Genomic DNA, 9468 nt, shown 5'->3' on the forward strand with positions numbered 1-9468 from the left:
TTTTTTTTTTTTTTTTTTTTTTGGCCCCTTCTCTCTTGGTTTCTAGTTGCCTGGTATAACTATTTCCATCCCTTCATTTTCACCCACCATACTTCTTTTTTTTTTTAATTTTTTTTTTCAACGTTTATTTATTTTTTGGGACAGAGAGAGACAGAGCATGAACGGGGGAGGGGCAGAGAGAGAGAGGGAAACACAGAATCGGAAACAGGCTCCAGGCTCCGAGCCATCAGCCCAGAGCCCGACGCGGGGCTCGAGCTCACGGACCGCGAGATCGTGACCTGGCTGAAGTCGGACGCTTAACCGACTGCGCCACCCAGGCGCCCCTCACCCACCATACTTCTGATGAGGGCCTCACTTTGTTAGCACCTTACCCACTGATTACCTAGTGGGACAGATGCCTGATTTAGCCATATCTCCATGTGATGGCCCTAGGCAGAGCTTTCTCTGCAAAGCCCCAAAACATCTATGAGCATTACAAAAGGATGTAGGTCCCTGGACCCTAGTAGGTGTCAGAAAAGTCCCCCTACATTTGTACTTTTGAGGAGAAGAAATGAAACGTTTGAGACTTCCCCTAGCTGGGAAATTTTAAATCAGTGCCTTTTGATCTTTCACATCTTTACCTTCATTGTTAACATGTGAGCTTTTAGTGAACAGAAGGTATAGGATTTGTTCTCCATTCAAGCAGTGGACATATAACAGGAGCTCAGTAGGTGCTTGAATGAGTAAGTGAATGACCACATAGATGCGTGGAAAAGTGTAGAGGCAACTTATAGGCAGTGAGACTACCATTACTCTGAAGCACTAAATGTCAGCTTTCACATAGTCATCTGTAATTATTGAGAATTATCTTCTCATTTTGTTTAAACATTTATTTAGTTAACCGTAATACGTATTTATACATGCCAGTAAACCATTGGAGTTTTTTTTTAAGTGCTTATCATGTCCTTTCCTTTGACATGTTTGTCCTCAATTTCCCTATTTGTATAAAGAAATTACTCTTAAACTGTATAAAGTTCATACTATGTTATGTAAAACTGCCTTTTGTCTGTCAAATGTATCTGTCTAATATAGTGCCCAGTTTCTCATTTGTCTTTTGAGAAATGTGTTCATCATTATTTGACACTTAGAGATGTTTAATTTTTTAATGGTTATTTATTTATTTTGAGGGGGGAGGGGCAGAGAGAGATGGGGAGAGAGAGAGAATCCCAAGCAGGCTTCGTACTGTCAGCACAGATCCCGACACAGGGCTCAATCTCATGACCATGAGGTCATGACTTGAGCCCATATCAAGGGTCAGTCGCTTAACTGACTGAGCCACCCAGGTGCCCCAACAACATGATATTTTAAAAGCTATATTGCAAGCCATAAAGAAAAAGACAAATACAGATAAAAATTGGCTACATAAAATTTGGCTAGATAAAAATTTGGGGTGCCTGGGTGGCTCAGTCGGTTAAGCAACTGCCTCTTGATTTGGCTCAGGTCATGATCTCAACGGCTCATGGGATCGAGCCCTGCATTGGGCTCTATGCTGACAGCATGGAGCCTGCTTGGGATTCTCCCTCTCTCCCTCTCTCTCTGCTCCCCCCCGCCACTTGCACCCTCTCGCTCTCTCTCACAAAAATAAATAAACATTTAAAAAATATCATTGGGAGCAAGTCTTGATTTGGAGACACTGAGGCTTGTTGTTCTTTCTTGTGAAACTTTTAGCAATCCTTTCTGGTATTTCCAATATCTTTTAAGTCCTTTTTTCCTTATGTACATATGTCTGTTATGGCATTTTCCACAGGTTTTAATGTTTTATTTTTAGTGTCTTTCATATTAAAAACTATGTAGGTAAATGACTTTTCTGCAACCACCCTAATGCATATATGAAAGCATAGCTAATTGATCATATGATATTTTCCTGCTGCAGCCTCGGAATCCAGTTAAACACAACATCCTAGCCATTTGTCCAAATGGACCAACATTGACAAAAAATTTACATATATATATATATCTATATATCTATATCTATATATCTATATCTATATCTATATCTATCCTCTCTGTTCTGATGCTAGGTCAGTCAGTAGTCAGTAAATGATGGCTTGTGGGCCAAACTCAGTTTGGTTGCCTGATTAGGCAAAAACAAAACAAAAAATCATATACACATTCATGTATCTATTTTCTATGGCTAATTTCATGCTATATGGACAGAGCTGAGTAGTTGGGATAAAGACCATATGTCACACAAAGCCAAAATTATTTAGTGTCTAGCTCTTTAAGGGGGGGGGGGGACGTTGTCCACCCCTGGGGTTTTTGAGGGCAGGGTTTAGGTTTCATTCATCTGTGTATTCCTGCGGGTCACAGAATATAGTTGACCATTAATATAATTAGAGGCAATAAGCAAGATGAAAATTAGTAAAATAAAATAAAACCTTTCCAACGAAGGCATCACTGTGGAGCACTATGTAATAGTATACCATTCTCTCAAATAACATCAAACATCTCTAGTATTATTAGTGTGCTTTTCCTTCAGGCACTACTATTCTGATTTCTCAAAGTAAGAACATTTCTTAAAATGAAGGTGGGGACTCAGGGTAGGATCCTAGCACTCTTGAAGCTAGCTAGGTTTCTGGTCCCAGCTGTGACTTTGGGCTACGAAATTGAGAGTTGATTTAAGCTGTTTTGTGTTTTATTTTTAGAAAGATCAGTTACTTATTTTCACAATGAATAAGACTTATGTATCAGTGTCAATTCCATCTATATTATAAAGCAGTAAAAAGGATTCTAAATGCAAATTCATAGGAAGCCAAATAAAGCACAGAAAGGTTCGTGCAGAGGAATTACCATCACTCTTTCAAGATAAAATACAAATATCTTGCTATATTTCTGTGTTTTCTGCTTAAAAAATTTTCCTAATATTTCCTACCAATAATTTGTGTTAAATTATGCTGTTTTGTTTGATAATTTTTTTCAATCATCATTCAAAACTAAACCCGTAGTAGGCACTAAGTAAATATTTGCATACAGAAAACTGTGGTGTGAGTTCCTCCCCAGACATTTTAAGATAAAGTAGCCTAGTAAAAATAATGTGTTCTGAAAAGCAGTATGAAATGGGGTTGCTACAAAGAAGGAATATTTAGAAATGTTGATTTTACCTAACCCAATATTTACAATTAGGTCTTTCTGGAACCTGAACTAACTTTTCAGATCCCAGCAGAGCTTCTAATAGTGAAATATTAATAAGTGAAATACCCTCTTTGCAGATAGTGCCAAGAAATAGAGTCAATATGTGACTGTCAGAAATGACATGATGGAATGATTAATATTTCTTATTACTGGTGGTAAAAATATGTACTCTCTCTCTGGTAAAGCAATTTTAGGCTATGAAAAACTTGTCTTACTAAATATAAACCTAAACCTGACAACAATAACTTTAAATAGCATATTTTTAAAAAAAAATCAATGAAAACGTTTTCCTTTGCAGTCAATAATGTTGTACGTCCACATTTTACTTTGTTATCGTTTGTAACACAATTAAATCATCTTCAGGTTGTGTTGCTGGGCTATATTGTCAGAGTTTTGCCCATCTATTGTAAATAATCATTAGATGAACTCTCCTTTATTATATTTTGTAATAAGGACCAAGTGAGATTTATAGAGTACATTTCATAATTCTATATTTCTTTTGGTCACTTGTTCTGGTTTTCCTTCCCTTTTTTGCAATTTAGTGTGTGAAAATTGCTATTGTGTAATTGTGAAGAAATCATCCATTTGGCTGTATTTTCCAAACTGCTTAGCTTTACAGTAATCTTTTAAGTCTTTTATATGTGTTTTAGATGTTGGTATTTAAATTCTTGCTAGAATTCTTCTTTCTTGATGACAATTATTAAAGTGTGTGCATGTATCTGTGTGTTATATATTATTTATATATTATATGTTTTACATATTATATGTTACATATTATATATGTTATACACACCTACATATATAAATACATACATATATAATATACCGCTGTGATTTAGGGGCCAGCAAACCACTGTCCATGTGATGTCAAATATAGGCCACAGTTGTTCATTCTTACAAACATAATTTTAGTGGAATCTGGCCATACCCATTCATTTACATATTACCTTTGGTTGCTTTTGTGCCAAAGCAACAGAGACCTATATAACCTGGAAAGCCTTAATTATTTCCTATCTGAGTTTTTACAGAAAATGTTTACTGACCTGATATTTTAAAGATCAGAACACTGAATCAGAACTCAGAGAAGTTCAGGAATTTTCCAAGGTTTACACTACTATGTAAGTGACAGAGCTGAATTTTAGATGCAGTCTCCCAGATTTTAGAGCTCCTGCTTATAACTTACACATCATAATACCTCATTATATGAGAGGATGATTATTACCCTCCTACCCTTACCAGTGGTCACAGTGTTTATCTTTCTTTTCTAAAACATTGAATATTTAATTTTATTTTCACTTTTTAGAAGTCAAATATTCAGTCAATGCAAGTGATATTTGCCTACCTGGGCAATTTTTTAGTTAGTTGCTACACGAAGTCTTAACAAAATCTCCTAGGTTTGCATAAAGAAGGCAAAAAAGCTTTCTTATGTCTAAGCCAATACAAGTCCCCCAGCTAAGGGGTTTGGCAACGGCAGAGCCAAAGTATATGATGGATCTGTCATATACATACATTTTTAAAGTATGGCATCAGCTAGAGTTTTAATGAAGTGCACAATGGAAAAATGAAAACACAAAATGCTGTCAGATAAATTTGAATCGTACATTGAAAAATCAAGATTCCATTTCGCCAAAAAACAAAAACAAAAAGCAAAAAACACCTCTCCCTACAAGACGTTGCTTGTGGTTTCCAGAGGTTAATTTTAAAATACATTGTCTATATGGGTGCCTGAGTGGCTCAGTCAGTTGAGCATAAGACTCTTGATTTCAGCTCAGGTCGTGATCCCCAGGGTTGTGGAGTCAAGCTCCACGTAGGGCTCCATGCTGAGTGTGGAGCCTGCTTGAGATTCATTCTCTCTCTCTCTGTCTGTCTGTCTGTCTGTCTCTCTCTCTCTCTCTGTCTCTTTTCCCTCCCTCCCTCCCTCTCTGCCCCTCTACCCTGCTCATGCTTTCTCTCTAAAATAAAAAGTAAAAATAATTAAAGTACACTGTATACAGATCTACATATCTGTCCAGTGATGGATACATGGTGGTGTAGATGTCCATGGAGTGATGAGGGAGGAAACCAGTGGCATAAGCATATACATAATGTGTTCCAATGTTTATAGGAAAATAAACTACCCTGTACCAGGCATTGTAGTGGAATCTTCCCCTCTCTCTCCCCTGCCTTCTTTCCTCCTTCCCTCTCTGCCTCTGTCTACCCCGCCCCCAACCTGCCTTTCTTTGCACATAACAAATTTATTTGAATAAAACCCATAAAGTAGATACTGGGGTATCTATTAAAATGGGGTGTGAAAAGAAAGCTGTGTAATGGGAGATTATTAAATGTTGCATTATAAACCACTACTGCATTTCAAGGCTTAAGCTATGACATATTTTTATGTAAAAACATAAAAAGAAAAATAAAATTTTCTAAATCACTTTCTATGGGATATTGGCAAGCCTTTCAGCCTCTACAAATCCTAATGTTCCCTAGCCGTGGAAATGTGATGGGTAGTACCTAGTCTTTTGTCTGTGATTATGGTAATGCTAAGAGTGTTTTTGAAGTTTTCTTTCCCCACTGTATTCTCTGTGTGTTTCCAGTATATATTTGTTTTACTTTGGTTCTGTGTTATTCTTCATTTTCTTTGCTTGAACGTTCTGTCAGATGTCTGATAACCCTTGATTATCTGCTCATAATTAAGGATAAAGGAATACAATAATGTTTTGAGTTGGGAGTGTGTGAATATCATTGGTTGACATTGAATTTTATTGTGACATTATGCGAATGCTATGTTTGTTATTAAAGAATGCCACGTGTTTATAGCTTTATGTCATTCTTCTTTAATCAAATATCATTGAGAAGAATTTTCTTAACTCCTTTCTGGATGGTAAAGGTCTGGCTGGCTGTCAGCGATCTGGGAGCAACATTCAGTGAGAATTAAGGAAGGAGAGCCAGGAATTGTCAGCCTTTGACATGCACATGGTTCATGGTCATTTAACATCCCTGTTTTTTAGTACACATACCCTCAACTGTGCCTGGTATTTCCAGAGAGTAAACCTCTAGCTGTCTGCTTGAGTGGGACAGAGACCATTCTTTAGGGACATAGACTGGATAAGGGATCTAGAAATCTGGATGTTTTTCAACAGTTTTTAACCTTTCTCCTTATTTTAGTAGCTCCCTTTCATGCCCAGTAAGTACCTAGTGCTAATATTTCCTGAATCTGTAAGGATTCTGTAATGTGAATCTGGTGGGTTCTCACTTTTCCTACGGCCTGTTTGAGATACAGCTTTCTTAGTTCTAAGCCAATTATCACTGGTTCATTTGCTTTCCAACTCCTAAAATGTTGTTGCTGTTTTATTCACTCACGTTCTCTCTGTCCTTGTGGAGCCGGGTGGAGTTTTCTGAGGAAGTGAAATTAGATGTGTATATTCAATCTACTACCTTATTATCTTATGCCTCTGGAGTAAAGTACCTGGGGACTTTAGACATTTAGGAAACCCAGAGTAGTCTTCGTGGCAGGGATTCAAATACATAAAGTACATTTAATTTGGAAGTGAGATACATCTGAATTCTTTAAGGAATTAAATCAAAATATATATGCAATGAAAGAAAATAGTTTTTTATTGCTCCCAGATTGTCATTTAGCCTTTAATGAAATTGCGAAGGCTAAAAACATTTATTTTATATAGACTCAGTTCTTCAGATATTCAAGTAAGGAGTTTTGCCTCCAATTTATTAGGTTTATAAAATGATTAAAAAACCCTTTAGTCTCCCTTCTGGCGATAGGCTCGTCGTTTCCAACAATTCCAAGTGAGGCAGGTATGATGGTAACTTGGTCCTAGCGGCCTATTTTGGGATGATTTGAGATTGCTGGCATTTTTTGAAATCCAGAGAAAAATAAAGTTAAATGAGCCTGACTGTACAGTATGACTTAACACGACAATAAGCACACATGTACAACATCAAAGGAAGTTGTGTTCTGTTGGAAGGAGATGATGTGGCAAAATACATGATGACCTATAAAGGAGTAATGACAGTGTTTTTGCTACCGGTGTGCTTGTTCTCTCCAGTAAGTCACTGCTGATTGAGTGATGCTGGTATTTAGGAATCAAAATGATATTTCAACCTGTCAAAGGCTCTTAATGAATTAAATTTGAGATAACAGCAGAAACACGTAAAATTACGTGCCAGAACAGGTTGTCTATCCCTAAAGTTCATAAAACATGTGTGCCCACTAGGTAGGAAGCAGTCCTATAGAAGGAATAGGAATTATTTTAAAATAGGAACTAAAATTACAGTTCCTAATCTGAAAGAGCTTACAATATAGGTCAGGTCCTGGAGACACAGCCAAAGGAGAATGTGAGAGAAAACCACAAGGAAGGGTGTAGGAAAATTAAAGTAGAATGATAGTGGGTCAATTTATAAATGAGGCCTTTTGCAATTGTATTTATTCATATAACCAACATTTAATGAGTATCTTGTTCATGCCAGAGTCTGTGCTTATATAGAGACATGAAAAATAAGAAAAATGATCACTACTGTCTGCTGAATGCAGATTATGCAACAGGATTTGTGGCAGGCGGACTATTGATATGCCCTTTCTTATTTATTTCTCCCAAGAACTTTCAGTAGCAGTCACTGTTATCCCTAATAACTTCTCTCATATTTATCACTTAAGGTCTCCATAAGAAACAGAGAATCTGTTCAAATTAGAATAATTTGTGGAGCAGGGTAGGTGTTTAGAAAGGAACTATGATTATCAAGGGGTGGGTGGAGTAGAAAAGAAACTCGAAGGATGCTGCAGGAACCGCAATTAGGAAGGGGCGGGGATAGAATTATGTAAAGCTGGACTCATTGAGAGCAGCAGGGCCAGTATGTCTAGGGATACAACCAGGCTGGCAATGCCCACGTAATAGATCTCTCTCCCTGCCCCTCATATCTTTTCCTTGGGGTTTTCCATTGACTAACCCATCCCCCAACCAATTGAGTCTGTTTATGTATTTCATAACAATCGGCCTGCCAGGCAGCGAAGAGGATGGAGGACGATAGAGAAAGGATATGGAGGGAGCCACATACCTAGCACACAAGGCCACAGAGTAAGAGACCAGTGCACAATCTGACCCAGGCATAAATGGTTCCAGGGTTCATGGGTTTTTCGTGAAGCATTTCCGTCTCACACAGTTATGCCTCGATAACATGATAATTTGGTAAGGAGAGACATTCTTGTCAATCACTACGGTACTTTTACAAACGAAGTGAGCAAGTTTAAGAAGATAAAGTAGTGATTTTGAAACATGCCCACTCCCAGCTTATAAATTTTCAAAGGCGTAGGTCTTGCTGTGGCCCTGGAATTGACCAGGATCCTAGAGTCTATTTTCGCTTGAAGTTTTGAGGGGCGCTATGATGAATTAGACATCTCAAGGATCTCAATAGCAAGTGTGAGTTTATATATATAATCTGTATAATGTGTATTTTACACACACATGCCCCTAACTATAACACAAGTGTCAAGATCTCTAGCAATTGAAAGGCCGATGCCTTGCGGTATTACAGACAAGGACACTATTAGAATATGAGTAAAGTTTGGAGGAATAAGGAAAGATTTGATAGAAGTGGCATTAAAATAGGAATAGGAGAATCAGGAAGTACTCAAGGCCAACTAGATCTGAAACTGTAGAAACTATCAAGGAAATGTCAACTCCCAGGCATGCCTAATCTATCTTTTACCTTGCAAATCTGAGACCACAGTCTGATATCCAAGAACTTGCTCTACAGGGAGTCACAGATGGAAGAATTCTGAGAATTGACTGCATTCGGCCTCACCTAAGGTAAAGCAAAATTCGAGTTGGGGGGCTTTTATTGTTTTGGGCAACATTTTCTTATCTTTAATTGAAAGCATTCATATGTTTTTCTTCTAGCAAAGATGATATGTCATCAAGAGGTTTTTATTCCTCAAAACACATCTTAGTGAACTTTGTGGAACTAAAATTGAAAGTAGGGGTGAAATGCAGTCTTCATTCAAGGCAGAGTGTAATCTTTATTACAAATTTCATTATTCATAAAAAACCTCACTTTAATTTTTCTTCGATATGCTCTTGGACCTCAGCCAAAATGTGAGATTTTAATACAGATATTAACACCCCTTCTGCTTTTGACTTCTGAGACTTTGGCAAACGTTTTAGCACCGCTTAATTATGGTAGAGCAAACCTGAAAGCATATACGCACAATTCATGCTAAAAATTCTAAGATCTGTCACTCAGTGAATACTTCATTTAATTGTTCTCTGGGAATAGATTTTTCACTAATGAGAGTATGTC

Source organism: Herpailurus yagouaroundi, unplaced genomic scaffold, assembly GCF_014898765.1.
Source record: "Herpailurus yagouaroundi ecotype Mexico unplaced genomic scaffold, PumYag 67503, whole genome shotgun sequence".
Lineage (NCBI taxonomy): Eukaryota > Metazoa > Chordata > Mammalia > Carnivora > Felidae > Herpailurus > Herpailurus yagouaroundi.